Source organism: Odocoileus virginianus, unplaced genomic scaffold (genome assembly GCF_023699985.2).
Source record: "Odocoileus virginianus isolate 20LAN1187 ecotype Illinois unplaced genomic scaffold, Ovbor_1.2 Unplaced_Contig_43, whole genome shotgun sequence".
In the NCBI taxonomy this organism is placed as follows: Eukaryota; Metazoa; Chordata; class Mammalia; order Artiodactyla; family Cervidae; genus Odocoileus; species Odocoileus virginianus.
The window spans coordinates 36,987-53,480 of NW_027224360.1; the positions used below are offsets into that span (position 1 = coordinate 36,987).

General features: G+C 38.5%; 1 pseudogene; it reads left to right on the forward strand.

Annotated features, from left to right (window-relative positions):
* Positions 1-10,962: 10,962 nt before the first annotated feature.
* LOC110151072 (protein shisa-2 homolog) lies at positions 10,963-11,545 on the forward strand (annotated as a pseudogene).
* The last annotated feature ends 4,949 nt before the right edge of the window (positions 11,546-16,494 follow it).

Sequence of the window (16,494 nt, forward strand, 5' to 3'; positions counted from 1 at the left end):
AACTGGGACATTGGGCGGCACTCTGCCCTGGGGACCCAAGAGCCTCAAGGTCAAGCACCAAGCCTTCCCTCATGATGGTTCAACAGGACTGAAGCAGCCTGCTCCAGCCAGCCCACCTGTCACAGATAACCATCATGGGGCTGGAGCCAAGGGTGCAACTGGATGTGGCAGGTAGGTCATAGAATTTCTTGGTTGACACAGGGACTACCTACTCTGTCCTGACCTTCTGCTCCAGAGCTTCCTCTCCCACTAAACCTGTGCCATTGTGGGTGCTACAGGAAAGACACTTCACAAGTGCTTGTTAACCCAAGCACTTCTTTGTTGTTGGGATGGACAAATATTTTCCCACCAGTTTCTGGTGGTCCCTGAGTGTCCTACTCCCTTATTGGGAAGAGATCTCTCCCTGCCTTCAAAATCTTGCAGCTATTGCAGTCCTGATAGAAGATGCTTTAAAACTCTCTTTTGGGGGCAAACTAACTATTTTTACCAGCCACCAAGTGAAACAACTCCTGAATGGGAGAGGCCATTTATGGATGTCTGATCAAAGGATCCTCAGATATCAAGTAGTGCTGATGGAAAATCCAGGCCTGACTATATCCCCTTGTGAGGTTCTTAACCCAGCTACCCCTCTGCCTACCCCTGAGGGCTCTCTCCTCTCCCCTTTCACTCTTGCCTAGAAACTTTGAACCATTGGGCAAAACCCCGAGAAGGATTGTCAGAAGATCCACTGACTAATCATGAGGGTATCTGGTATGCTGATGGAAGCAGCTTTGTCTTAGATGGAAAAAGAAGAGCTAGATATGCAGTAGTCTCCAATTTTGAGACCATAGAGGCTAAACCTTTGCCACCAGGTACTTCAGCCCAATTGGCTGAGCTCATAGCCCTGACTCGAGCTTTAGAGCTGGGAAAAGGAAAAAGAGTAGCCATTTACACTGACTCCAAGTATGCCTTTCTGATGCTTCTATTTGGAGAGAAAGAAGCCACTTGACTACCCGAGCATCCCAAATCAAATATGGTGATCAAATCCTTAGGCTCTTGGAGGCAGTCCATCTGCCCACTGAGGTTTCAGTCTCCCATTGTAAAGGACACCAAAAAGGGAGCATGGAAGTGGCACGAGGGAACCAAGCAGCCAATCAGGCAGCTAAGAGAGCAGCATTACAGAACAGTGACCTAATAGGGGTTGCCACCTTAGTTCCACAGACTAATTTGCCAGAAACTCCTTCATATACTGAAGGTGAGACTCTTAAAGCTAAGAGTGAGGGCTTTCAAGAAGATCATATGGGGTGGTTCCAAAAGGAGGGGCTCCTTTTTCTGCCTGGGAACCTCCAGTGGAAGTTGGTTAACTCCTTACATGCCACCACTCATTTAGGGGAAAAGGCCCTCCAAAGATTACTAGAAAGGTCCTTCAGAGGAACAGGTCTCCAAATGACTGTGAGCTCCTCTTGTCTTACTTGCCAATTGAACAACCCCCAAGGAGCTCAAAGACCCCAGCTGGCCCAACCCATCCAATGGCATGGGACCTACCCAGGAGAGGACTGGCAGATGGGCCTTACCCAGATGCCAGTTTCTCAAGGTGTATAAATACCTACTAGTCATGATAGATACATTCACAGGATGACTTGAAGTCTCTCCCACCCACACTGAGAAGGCTGAGGGGGTGGTAAAAATCTGCTCCATGAAATCATTCTGAGATTTGGCCAGCCCAGGTCATTACAAAGTGACAATGGAACATCATTTACTTCTAACATCACCCAAGGGGTCTCTAAAGCATTGGGCATTACTTATTATCTCCATTGTGCCTGGAGGCCTCAGTCTTCAGGAAAAGTAGAAAGAGCCAACCAATTCTTAAAATCAGTGATAAAAAGATAACCCAGGAGACCTCCCTGGGATGGAAGGAGGCTTTACCAATAGCTCTCCTCTGCACCCATATTGCCCCTAAGGAACAGGTTGGTCTTAGTCCTTATGAGATGCTATATGGGAGACCTTTTGTTTATGTCAATGACCTCTTCCTAGATCCAGAGGCTTAGACCTGCTGCTTTATACCATTGTCATGGCAATTTCAATAACAAATATGCATATATGGGGTCAACCAGGAACCAAAGATTCTAAAGAACCACCACTGTGTGCTCCAGGGACTCAAGTCCTAATTAAAGTTTGGAAAGATGGGTCCCCAAAGGCTCAACTCCAGCCCACATGGAAGGGCCCCTACCCTGTAATACTTTCTACTCCCACAGCAGTCAAGGTACCAGGGTATGACTCCTGGATTCACTACTCATGAGTCAAGCTGTGGAAAAAAACAGAAGAGGACACTCAATACACCTGTGAGCCCCTGGAGATCTCAGATACCTATTCAGGACTACAAATGAGGGCCATTCTAATGAACACCCCCAAAATTAAGTTTCTGGGGATAAGATTTCTCAGGATAGCTCTAAGGAGCCGACACAGGCTGTCAGACGTACTCCAAAATAGACAGGAGATAGATCTCCTGATCCCTGAACAAGGAGGGACTTGAGCCATCTTGAATGAGATGTGTTGTTTTCTGGGTAAATACCTCCAGCTAAGTTAAAGAAAGTCTCACAGTCCTCAAGAAAAACATTCAGATCCTACAGGATCTCAAAGAATGAGCTGGAGAGTCCTCAGGTGGCTGCAATCTCTCTTTGGGGGATCCTTCTCCTGGTTAAGGGGGAATTTGGAGTTGGCTAATGCCCCTACTAACCCCTGTTATCACCATATTGATACTGCTTATGATTGCTCCATGTATTATCAATTGTTTAACCCATTTTTTCTCTGCCCAGGTCAACAAGCTACAAAATGCAGTGCTAGTTCAACAAGGATATATAAAACTACACCTGACCACAGAAAATATCACTCACCCTTAGATGGACACTGCTATAAGGACTCTGAGGCTTGAGACTAGCAAGAGAGGGAGGCCCAATGCCCCTCGCAGTCCCAGCTCAGCAGGAAGTAGCCAGAGAGACCTCAATGTCCCTATTCCCAAAGAATTGGGCCTCCCACCTCTTGAGGGGGGAATGTTAGGTAGTTAGAATAGGAAAAAGGAATCCAAAATGGTGGTGGCTAAAAGACAAAGAAAGGGAAAAGCCCATGAAAATGGAACAAAAGAAAATCCACAGACCGGAGTGAGAACTTCAGGTGAAACAAACATGCCCCCTTCTTGGCTAGCCCAATTTGCACAGGCCAGGATCGCGGTGGGTGGAAACAAATGTATAAAATGAGGAAGACAGATTGAGGCTTCTCCTATAGGATTGGCCTTCCCCCACGCCTGGAATGTGTACTCTCCTTTGCTTGCTGAGTAGACTCTGAGTTGTAACTGAGCTGTAATACTGGTCTGCCATTTCCAGTCTTTGCTGCAGAGAGGCAGAACCAAGGAAATTACACACTCTCCTGACAGATCCATGTGTATCTTCCCTGGTGAACACTCTCCAGCTTTCCCCCTAACCATGACAGAAGAAATTGGAGCAGGTTTGCTGCTCTGCTAATTCCACAGCCCATACTATGTTCTGTGTGTTTGTTACTGGAAGCAAAGTTGAGTATACCCCTCCAAGATCCCTCACCATGTGGTACTAGATCACACAGCTTACATAAATGTGGTGCTTTGGTTTATGATAAGTTTAAATCTTTTTTTTTGTTGTTGTTGTTGTTGAAATGTTTAATTCTTTGTTGAAAAAGGACATAAAAAGAATGTCTTATGTCATCTTGATACTCATGTCATCCCTTAAAATGAGCTATATATTTTAAATCTGTCTAGTTTTTATTTCATAATTTTTAAACATTTTATCTATCTTCTTGTGTTTAGTATGATGTGTAATTCATTAATATTATAACCAATTGCATCATAATGAAAAATTAGCTCATGGATTGAGGTTTCTTATGTGAGGCTTCATATGTGTGTGAGAAAATTTCAGAAATTAATAGAGTAGCCAGGCAGTGTGAAGGAGACTTTTCTAAGGAAACCAAGCCTATGGGAAAATTAAGAGAAGAGACTGTATGCTACAACAGCATAACCTGCAAAACAGTACAGATTGCAAAGGAGTAAAATATTTGTGAAATGTTATGGGAACTTTCTTCAGAAACTTCCTTAAAATACTGGATAATAGGTATTCTTCAGGATTGCAATGTTTTACATCATTTTTTTAGAGTTACAGAAACACAGAAATTATGTATATGAAGGTCAATATTTTAATTTTTATCAACACAGGCTAGAAGGGCCTAGTAACATGTACAGGTCTATTAAGGGAGTGGTGTGTTAACTTTTACAAGAAGAATATAATATCTGAGGTTTTATAAGAAATATACTGGAGCAAAAAATAATTGATAGCATTAAATACAGTTTATATAGCTGTTATAGTTATTTATAACAAAAAATATGAAGGCACACACAAAGAAAATTACAGTGTGAATAGCAAGAAGAGTGAGAGTCAATAGACATGTCTAAGATTTTATCCGGAGCACTTGGTAATCAATTATGTAAGAAAACAAAATGCATGAAAACTAATTTTGTGTGTGATTATAAGGATTAGCTGAAATAATGTAAGTACTTAGCAGATTGCCTGGCATATAGTTATACTTCAATAAATATAGGTAATAATAGTAATAATTATTATTAGAACAAGTATACATGTTGTTGGTAGGATCACATTAGGTCAAAAAAGGAGATATAAGGTTATTCCTAAACATCTTTGGACTGATGCATTAGTGATGTGAAATATTTGAATCTTCCTGAGCAACATCCCACACTCAAAGACAGAAAAAAAGTAAAGATCAGGACATAAGAAATAGTTGCATCTCCTTTGGTCATTTTATATTTCTTTCTTTTCTTCTATCACTGAATCTATTATCCTGTAACTAAACCCAGGGTTCATTAAGAAGCTCACTGTCCATAAGCTAATAATTCAAGAGTCAATTGTCAGTAGAAAAGAAATAATCTTTAATCAGAAAAGCTGGCAATCTGGGGAGAAGGTGAACTAGTGTCCAGAGATCAACTTCAAAATTTCTGCTCAGCCGACAGTTTTCAAAGGGAAAAAGAAAAAAACAAAAAAAACAGAGGGAAGAATCTCAGTGAGTCATAGAGGGAGGGAATCGGGTTCTACATTATTATCCATTAAGTGCAGACCAGCTGGCTCTTTCTTTAGATGTTATCTTGCCTGCATGTTTTACCTGCAGGATTGCTATGGGAGCATTTGGAGGTGGACAGCTATTCATGGTTTAACTGCTTCATTCTTCATTCTTACTTGTTTTTATGTAGGAAAATAATTAACAGGTTAGGCAAGGCATGAGGTGCATTGGAGGAGAGCATAAGTCAGGTATAAATTTCAATTGCTTAGTGAGCTCATTCCTTTAATTAGGTTCTTTAACCACTTCATGGCAAATAGATGGGGAAACAGTGGCTGGCTTCATTTTTTTAACTCCAAAATCACTGCAGATGGTGATTGCAGCCATGAAATTAAAAGATTCTTACTCCATGGAAGGAAAGTTATGACCAACCTAGATAGCATATTAAAAAGCAGAGACATTCCTTTGCCAACAAAGGTCCATATAGTCAAAGCTATTGTTTTTTCCAGTAGTCATGTATGGATGTGAGAGTTGGACTATAAAGAAAGCTGAGTGCCAAAGAATTGATGCTTTTGAACTGTGGTGTTGGAGAAGACTATTTATTTATTTCATTTATTTGTATTAGTTGGAGGCTAATTTACAATATTGTAGTGGTTCTGGGAGAAGACACTTGACAGTCCCTTGGGCTGCAAGGAGATCCAAGCAGTCCATCCTAAAGGAGATCAGTCCTGGGTTTTCATTGAAAGGACCAATATTGAAGCTGAAACTGCAATACGTTGGCCACCTGATGCAAAGAGCTGACTCATTTGAAAAGACCCTGATGCTGGGAAAGATGGAGGACAGAAGGGGACAACAGAGGATGAGATGGTTGGATGGCATCACCGGCTCAATGGACACGAGTTTGGGTAGGCTCCGGGGTTTGGTGATGGACAGGGAGGCCTGGTGTGCTGCAGTTCATGGGATCACAAAGTGTCAGACATGACTGAGCGACTGAAATGAACTGAAATGAATGTTAGAGGGGAACAAAAATAGGCAAACAGGAAAGGAACAAAGTACTTATTTTCAGTACCAAGGTGCCACTCTTTTCTACTTCTGCTCATATTTTCTTCATGGTGAAGGTTTATAACCAAAATTCTCTGTTGCTGCTTAATCACCATTATTCATTTATATTTTTTGTACAGTAAAATTATTATGGGGACAGTATTTGGAATTTGCCAATAATCATTCTTCTCAAGAGATAGCAAATTTATTTTGTCATTTTTTCTCTAGAAAAATATATCTCCTTCATTTAAATTATCCTTCATAATAGACTTAAGATTCTCTTTTTTCTTTTTTTTTTTTTTTGATGAACAACAAACTGGCTTCTATTGCTTATCTGTAATGTACAACATAAATTTCAAATTTATTCTGTGCCATATAAGACCTTCCACAATAATGCCAAATCTGACTTATTTGCTCTATCTCCAATCATTGCCTCCTTTGCACTTCATGCCTCAGCTACCAACATATTTTTCCCTTTCCCTGAAAAAAAAATATTAATTCCCTACCCTTTGCAAATGTTATTTCCTTTCTTGAGACACGCATTCTCAATTTTTATGTATTACAATCTAATTCTGATCTGTCAGCCAAGCTAAATATCATTTTCCTTGAGATGCCTTCTATCATTTCTTCATAGAGTGAAAGTTTATCTTGTCATAGAGCTTTTTCAAACCTCTATTATAGAATTTGACATACTGTATTTATTTTTGGACATGTCTGTCTCTTTAAGATCGAACTACAAGAGAGAAAAAAATGGCATTCTAATCATTTATACACTCCCTAGAGCATTCATCAGCATGATTGACAAGTAGCTGCTCAGTAAATATCTGAATGCAGGAGGAGTACACAAGTGAGTGAATGAATGAGTAATTTATTTTTTTCATTTATTTTTATTAGATGGAGGCTAATTACAATATTGTAGTGGTTTTCGTCATACATTGACATGAATCAGCCACAGATTTACTGAGTGGATAATTTAATAAAGTCTTATGACTGATACCAGGTTTACACTAGGCTCACTGTGGTCCTCTTGAAGTGCATAGTCCACTTTTCTTATAGGGCATAATTATTATTAAACTGAGATAATATGTAGAGACATCTAAAATAGACTATAAATCCTTACAAAGAGATCAGAGAAATATTTCTATTTAACGTCTAGGTGAAATGCATGTGACTAAAAGAATAATGAAATGAGGAGTAACTGTAGGGGAGAGTAATTAGGGCTGGTGAAGAATGCCACTAATATTATACAGAAGACTGGGTTAGAGATTATTAAGTTTCTAGAAAATAAAAATCTTAAGACATGAATATTTTATCAGAGCAAGAGGGAGAGAAATTATAGATTAGAACTGAATTTGTCATACCTCAAGACAAGTAGTAGGGGTTGACTGTAATCAGCAGTATTTATAGGGTTCATACTCTGTGTACCAAGGGAAAAATATAACTAGGCACTGGGTAATAAGTAAAAAAATGATGTGAGTTCGCAAATAGCGATGAAGCTCTAAAGATTTAATTTGACTTAACTTGCACACTGATTTTGCAGTATCCCCAAATGTAATTTTGTCAGATTTGATTTGTGGCAAAATATGATCTTGTTCTTTATAGATATAGGTATCCCTACTGAGACTCATTTTCTGTGCTGGATTTACCATCTCAGAACCCAGAGCTTTAGAAAAATGAGTATTTGTTATTGCTAGATAGAGTTGGGCATGGAGCAGAGACTAACAGTACATTCACCTGCAAGTTTTAAGTAGTATGGAAAGAAAAGCTCTTTGAGAGTATTGCCAGACTCTCCTGTCATTTGTGCAATTAGTTAATGACAAATAATTTTTAAATCTATCCTAAGAGTTATTCAGTACCATAATGGTTATATCAGTGCTTCTATCAACTGTGGAACAGAGATCTATATTCAAAAATTAGCATAAATTGTTCAGAATTCTAGTATTTTCTCTTGTGAACATTGAGAGGATTAGCATAGGTATGTACTGTTTTAAAAATTCTCATATCCAAGTGTCTAAATTTGGAGACTATAAGAAGAAATTTGGGAATTTTCCCTATTATAGAAGGAATATTAACTGCACAAATATATTCACTAATGAGTGTATTAAGATCTTTGAGTGCATCTGGAAGATATGCAACAGTACACAAGCTACATACTGTTTTCAAGGTGCATATAGTCTAAAAAAGAGGTCTAACTGTAATAATGTATGTACTAACAAAATTACCAGCATAAACTGATATCAGAAAGCTCCAGATTAAACTTTTAGTCAGGCAATTTTTCTATATAGAGACTTGACCTAAAAGGGTAAAGAAAGTGTAATTGCCAGATTATATGATATATATCAGGTGACCTCCTCTTGAGTTAATAGCACTTCAGTTCAGTTCAGTCAGTCATGTCCGACTCTCTGTGACCCCATGGAATGCAGCACATCAGGCTCCCTGTCCATCACCAACTCCTGGAGTTTACTCAAACTCTTGTCCATTGAGTTGGTGATGCCATCCAACCATCTCATCCTCTGTCATCCCCTTCCCCTTCTCCTCGTGCCTTCAAATTTTCCCAGCATCAGAGCCTTTTCAAATGAGTCAGTTCTTCACATAAGGTGGCCAAAGTCTTGGAGTTTCAGCTTCAGCATCAATCCTTCCAATGAATATTCACTTCCAATGAATATACACTTACATGAGAACAATGGAACTGAAACAGTCCAAAGAAAATGCAAGCAGGTTTGAAAAGCTGGTATATCTGGAGGTGATAAAGAGATTTATGAAGAAGAGCAAAGAAATTAAGTGGACAGAACTGTAGAAACAGTTATCTGTGCTCTAAGACTTTCCTGAAGTATCAACAGCTTTAGCTACATAGGCAATGCATTCCTTCACTAGTATCAAAAGCACACATCTAGGACCTGACATCTCATAGTTAAGAGAGATAATTTGATAACAATTGTTAGTGTTCAATAATTGGTTTTCTAAGCTCCTGTTTTTAATGGTTCATGGATAGAAAACATTGCTGGTATTTTTCCCATTACTTAATATAAGAAGCTAATAGAAATGTCTGAACATCAGTTTGCTACACTTTAGATCTACTTTAACACATTCTTTCATTGAATATGTTCACTTGATCCTAAAAGGTGATTCTCATCTGTATGGATAAACATAAAGCACACAGAAGAAAATTCTATAACTGCCAAAGTACAATAAGAGGTAAATTTCATCAAGAATTGTTGTATAAGACAGGGAGCCCAGCCTGGCATCCTGTGATGACCTAGAGGAGTGGGATGGGGGGAGAGGAGGGAGGCTCAAGAGGGAGGGGATATATGCACAATTATCGCTGATTTATATTGTACCAAAGAAATCAGCACAACATTGTGAAGCAATCTTCCTCCAATTAAAATATATATTTAAAAAATAATTACTAGAAAAGAGAACACATGTTGTGTAGTTAAATATTCAAGTCCTCTTGTATCCTGAAATATTGTTGTTTTGTTTCATCACTAAATCTTGTCCCATTCTTTTGTGACTCCATGGACTGTAGCCTGCCAAGCTCCTCTGTCCATGGAATTTCCCAGGCAAGGATACTGGCGTGGTTTGGCATTTCCTTCTCCCTGGGATCTTCCGGACTCAGGGATCAAACCCATGTCTCCTGCATTGTCAGGCAGATTCTTTACCACTGGGCCATCAGGGAAGCCCCTTGAAAACATTACATAGATGAAAAAAAGAGATTCACAGGGACTATATATTATATAAGATTCCTTTTAAATTGTTTAAGTTGCTAATGTATCTCCACACTATTTTTAAAAACAATTCTGGAACTGACTTTCTCCTTTACTCACTCTGTCCCTTCATGCAATTTGGGATGACAAAACTGAATGTTAAAATTGAAAAGAATGATTAGCTTCAAATTATGTTCTGCTTGGAGTTTTACCACTCTTCTCTTAACACATAGGAAGGTCCTAGTCCACTGCTACCTCCCATCAGCTGGGTAAATCTCTCATTCTGAGAGATGACATAAGAATGAAAGTAAAAATAGAGTCTTCATAATTGAATAAGAATGTTAACGTAAAAATAAAATAAATTGACAAATATGACCAATTAAAGATGCCAATGACAAATATAATGGGAACTCCCCCAAATAGTGGAGATTTCAACTATATATTGGCAACATATTCAGTAGGAGATTTAAAATATTTTCAAGTCCTTCATAGTGAGTCCTTCATGGAAAGTCCTTCTTACTAAATATAGAAATTGAATGGAAGGTATTTTTTTAAATGCTAAATTTAATTTTGAATATTACATTTCAGTCATATGAAAAGTATAGAATCTATGAAGCTGTGCATCATTTTATTATAAATATGGGACAATAAATTTCATATCAAATTTTGAGTTATTTAATTAGCTCTCATGGTCCACCTGTGAGGAATGGATTATTATGAGAAACATTGTCTAAAATGTAAAAATGTCCAAATATATCATAATCTTTAACAGACACCAATGATTTGTAAACAAATCTTAATCCAAAAAATGAGGAGGAGATGAAAATATCTCATAATTTTCAAGTATCATATAGTTCCTCAAAACAGAGATCAAAAATTTATATATTAACTGATCCCTAAGATACATGGACTTTATTTTCTATACTTATTAATAAGCAATTAGTAATCCCACATAGATTTAATAATGAAATTAATGTTACTTACATGTATTATTTCATGATTGTAGATAAATAAGTCCTTAACTTGAAAATTGATCAGAAGTACTTGACATAATTGATTGCAAAATTTTAAATTAATAGACTATATTTGGAGCACTCTGAGGCTTACAGAAAAACTGAATGAAAAGTAAACAATTCTAATAGACCACATGGAAATCCCCTTCCACCAATTTGCTCTATTATTATCTTGCATTAGTGTAACACTAGTCCCCATCTATGTGCCCTTCCTCTTAGTTAAGTCAGTATTTGTCACCTTCATCATCTTGGGGTCCCTCATGGCTGCTGGAAATGCCTCTGGCCCAAGAAGGAGCCACAGCAGAGCTGGCCCCGGGAGGGCCCTGCTCAATGGAGGCCATCCCCATGATCCTGAGTGTCAGCATTTCCTGGGGCTGCCCCTCCCGCTTGTCCAGTTCTAGAGGCAACTTGGGCCCAGGCAGCCCTGAACAGGTCCCAAACCAACTATTGTTGCCCAAGGGCACCATGAACAACACATACATGGACATGCCCACAAACTTCTCAATGTTCAGCTGCCATCAGGCCACCCCGATCATGCCCTATAAGGGGCAGTACCTGCATCCCCCCTTCATGGGGTACACCCTGCAGTCAGACTCAGTGACCATGACCCCAGTGTCCCCATTCCTGCACGGGCTGAAGACAGGCTACAGGCAGACCCAGGCTCACTTTCCTCACACTAACGGTGAACAGAAGATACACCCAGCATTGACTGTGTAACAGGGTGTAACTGGGGGCCTAGACAAGAGACGAGCAGGAAATTTGGGCTTGGAAAAGATTCTAGCCTGGAAGTCTGTGCCTATTGATGTTACTTATGACAGTTCTGTTGGATGGCTTCATTTGCCCCCAAACTTTATGAAAGCATCTTTCTCTAAATGAGCATTTCTAGATATGTTCTGGGCTTCCCTGGTAGCTCAGCTGGTAAAGAATCCACCTGCAATGTAGGAGACCCAGTTTGATTCCTGGGTTGGGAAGATCCCTTGGAGAAGGGATAGGCTACCCACTCCAGTATTCTTGGACTTCCCTGGTGGCTCAGATGGTAAAGAATCCACTTGCAATGCGGGAGACCTGGGTTCCATCCCTAGATTGGAAAGATCTCCTGGAGGAGGGCATGGCAAACCCTTCCAGTATTCTTGCCTGGAGAATCCCCATGAATGGAGAAGCCTGGGCAGGTCCATGGGGTTGCAAAGAGCTGGACATGACTGATCAGCTAAGCACACAGTGCAGTCGGACAAGACTGAGCAACTAAGCACACAGTGTAACACATTGGTTACAACTGATGAGCAAATATTGATTCAGTTCTTTTGTTCATTTTTAAGTGGATTTTTGTGCTCCTGTTGTTGAGTTTTAAGAGTTCATTGTATATTTTGGATGCCAGTTCTTTACCTGATATGTGTTTTGCAAAAAATTTCCCCATCTCTGTGGTTTATCCCCTTTTTTCTCCTAACAATGCCTTTTGCAGAAGAATTAAGGTCCAACTTTTAAAAAAAAAAAATTCCATTTATAAATTGTGTTTTTAGTGTTCCATCTAAAAAGCCTGGTGAAATGCAAGACCATCCATATTATCTTCTAAGAGTAAAAGTAATGCAAAATGTTGCATTTGGGTCTATGCTTCATTTTGAGTTGTTTTCTGTGAAGGTGTAAGGTTTGTGTCTAAGTTACTGTTTCTTTGATTGTGGATGTTTAGTTGTTCTAGAACCATTGTTTAAAAGATTGTCATTTTCCCATTGAGTCACTTTTGCTTTTCTTGTTTTGGTCAAATATCAGCTGACTATATTAATGTAGAACTATTTCAGGAATCTCATATATGAGATTATTAATATTTCTCCCAGCAGTCTTGATTCAAGCTTGTACTTCATCCAGCCTGGCATTTCTCATGATGTACACTTCATATAAGCTAAATAAGCAGGGTAACAATATGCAGCCTTGGTCCTCCCTTCCCAATTATGATCCAGTCCATTGCTCCATATCTGTCTCTAACTGTTGCTTCTTGACCTGCATACAGGTTTCTCAGGAGGCAGGTGAGGTGATATGGTATTCCCATCTCTTTGAGAATTTCCCCATTTGTTTTAATCCACATGCTCAAAGGCTTTAGCATAGTCAATAAAGCAGGAGTAGATGCTTTTTCTGGAATTCTCTTGATCTTTCTTTGATCCAACAGATGTTGGCAATTTGGTCTCTGATTCCTCTGCCTTTGTAAAATCCAACTTGAACAACTGAACGTTCTCAGTTCACATACTGTTGAAACCTAGCTTGGGGAGAATTTTGAACATTACTTTGCCAGCATATGATATGAGTGCAAGTGTGCAGTAGTTTGAACATTCCTTGACATTACCTTTCTTTTGGATTGGAATGAAAACTGACCTTTCCAGTCCTGTGGCCACTGCTGAGTTTTCCAAATTTGCTGGCATATTGAGTGCAACACTTTCACAGTATCATCTTTTAGGATTTGAAGTAGCTCAGGTGGAATTCCATCACCTCCACTAGCTTTGTTCATAGTGATGCTTCCTAAGACCCACTTGACTTCACATTCCAGGTTGTCTGGCTCTAGGTGAGTGATCATACCATCGTGGTTGTCTGGGTCATTAAGATATTTTTTGTATAGTTCTTCTGTGTGTTCTTGCCACCTCTTCTTAATATCTTCTGCTTCTGTTAGATCCATACTGTTTCTGTCCTTTATTGTGCCCATCTTTGCATGAAATATTCCCTTAGGTATCTCTAATTTTCTTAAAGAGATCTCTAGTCTTTCCCATTCTGTTGTTTTCCTCTATTTCTTTGCATTGATCACTTAAGAAGGCTTTCTTATCTCTCCTTGCTATTCTTTGGAACTCTGCATTCAGATGGATATATCTTCCCTTTTCTCCTTTCCTTTCACTTCTCTTTTTTTCTCCACTATTTGTAAGGCTTCCTGAGACAATCATTTTGCCTTTTTGCATTTCTTTTTCTTGGGGATGGTTTGGATCACTGCCTACTGTACAGTATAACAAACCTCTGTCCATAGTTCCTCAGGAGCTCTGTCAATAAGATCTAATCCCTTGAATCTATTTGTCACTTCCATTGTATAATTGTAAGGGATTTGGTTTAGGTCATACCTGAATGGTCTAGTGGTTTTCCCTACTTTCTTCAATTTAAGTCTGAATTTAGCTACAAGGAGTTCATGATCTGAGCCACAGTGAGCTGCATGTCTTGTTTTTGCTGACTGTATGAAACTTCTCCATCTTTGGATCTAAAAATATATAATTAGTCTGACTTCAGTTTTGACCATCTAGTGAAGTCCATGTCTAGAGGCGTCTTTTGTGTTATTGGAAGAGGGTGTTTGCTATGACCAGTGTGTTCTCTTGGCAAAACTCTGTTAGCCTTCACCCTGTTTCATTGTGTAGTCCAAGAACAAACTTTTCTGTTACTACAGGTATCTCTTGACTTCCTACTTTTGCATTCCAGATGACACCACCCTTATGGCAGAAAGCAAAGAGGAACTAAAGAGCCTCTTGATGAAAATGAAAGAGGAGAGTGAAAAAGCTGGCTTAAAACTCAACATTCAAAAAATGAAGATCATGGCATCCAGTCCCATCACTTCATGGCAAATAGATGGGGAAACAACAGAAACAGTGACAGACTTTATTTTCTTGGCCTCCAAAATCACTGCAGGTGGTGAATGCAGTCTTGAAATTAAAAGACACTTGCTCCTTTGAAGAAAATTCATGACCAACCTAGACAATATATTATAAAGCAGAGGCATTACTTTGCCAACAAGGCCCATCTAGTCAAACCTATGGTTTTTCCAGTAGTCATGTATGGATGTGAGAGTTGGACTATAAAGAAAGCTGAGCACTGAAGAATTGATGCTTTTGAACTGTGGTGTTGGAGAAGACTCTTGAGAGTCCTTGGACTGCAAGGATATCAAACCAGTCAATCCTAAAGGAATTCAACCCTGAACATTCATTGGAAAGACTGATGCTGAAGCTGAAGCTCCAATACTTTGGCCACCTGTTGTGAAGAGCTGACTCATTGGAAAAGACTCTGATGCTGGGAAAGATTGAAGGCAGGAGGAGAAGGGGACAACAGAGGATGGGATGGTTGGATGGTATCACCGACTCGATGGACATGAGTTTGAGCACGCTCCTGGAGTTGGTGATGGACAGGGAAGCCTGACGTGCTGCAGTCCATTGGGATCACAAAGAGTCAGACACGATTGAATGACTGAACTGAACTGAACTGATTTCAGGGATCTATATCTGTTCTTTTACCACCACCACATTGTCTTGACCACAGCATTGCGGTAAGACTGAAGCTGAGTAGTGTCAATTCTCTGACTTCTTCAGCAACTTGTTGGCTATTTGAGATCTGCTGCATTTTTGTGTGACCTTCTGAATCAGTTTATCAGTATTCACAAAATTACTTTCTGGGGATATTTTAATTGGAAAGCCTATGTTTGTTTATACCTTTCCTTGCTTTATGTTCTTTATTCCCCCCTCTCTCTCATTAGCAGAAAGGAAAATAAATAAAATACTTTTAAAAAATATTTGAAAGGTTGTGCTTAGATTGCTTCTTTTCTGTACAGGCATTGCTAAATCATATAACAGAGATGATCAATTATCATAAATATTTTTAGAGGAGAATATATACTTCAATATTTATGGGTATTTTTTTGACATTCAGAAAGGTTTTTTTTTTTAATATTTATTTGTTTGGCTTTGCCAGGTCTTAGCTGTGGCATGTGGGATCTAATTCCCTGACCAGGGATAGAACCCAGGCTCCCTACATTAGTGGTGCAGAGTCTTAGACCGCCAGGGAAGTCCCCAGAAAGTATTTTAAAATAATGATGTTACATCTAAATCCAACTCAATTATTAAAATAACTGTTTATGCTTCTATGAATAAAGTATAAAAACATCAATAGAGTTGAAAGCTGATTAAGTTACCATTTGTTTAAAAGTCAATATCATTATAGTTTTTAATAAATATGCATATTTATACTTTATTTTGTAATCACTTAGGTATTTTACTTCTTCAACCAATCTTTAATTTCCATGGTGAGAGGAGTCTTCTGACTCATCTCTGAGTTTCCCACATTGCTTTGCCTCCATACCCAAAGTCCAAAATTAGAAATACAGTAAAATATTTCTCAATGTATCATATCAACAAAATATCAGTACACATTAGTTACCTAGTTTAATAAGATTAAGTTTTGCTCCTGAAACAGCAAATGAAATGAAAACAAAGCACACTGAGTGTTTACAGTTTTAAAAATTAGCTTCTTTATTTTTCTTGTCACAACTTTGACTAGTGATTCTTTGATTAAAATGGTACTAATGTGATCAACCTAAGACAGGTATGTTTTAAAATAAAAATACAACTTCCACTTAAGAGGGTTAGAATAAATATACCAGTTTTAGATTAGTTGATTTGGCAAAAGAAATTATTTCACAATTATTGTAATATAAAATTTATTTTTAATTAGAGGTGATCTTATTCAGACATTGCTCTCTGAGTGTACCTTATTTTATGCTATGGAAAATTAGTTCAGGAGTTCTTCTATACTTCTAGTGAGCTCTCATATTACATTTAATGAAAATATTGGGGCAATTATAAATATACATAAACTTATTTTATTGTAATATATATTTCTTGACTTTTGATTTTTGAGTTGTATTTATTAGTAGATAATTT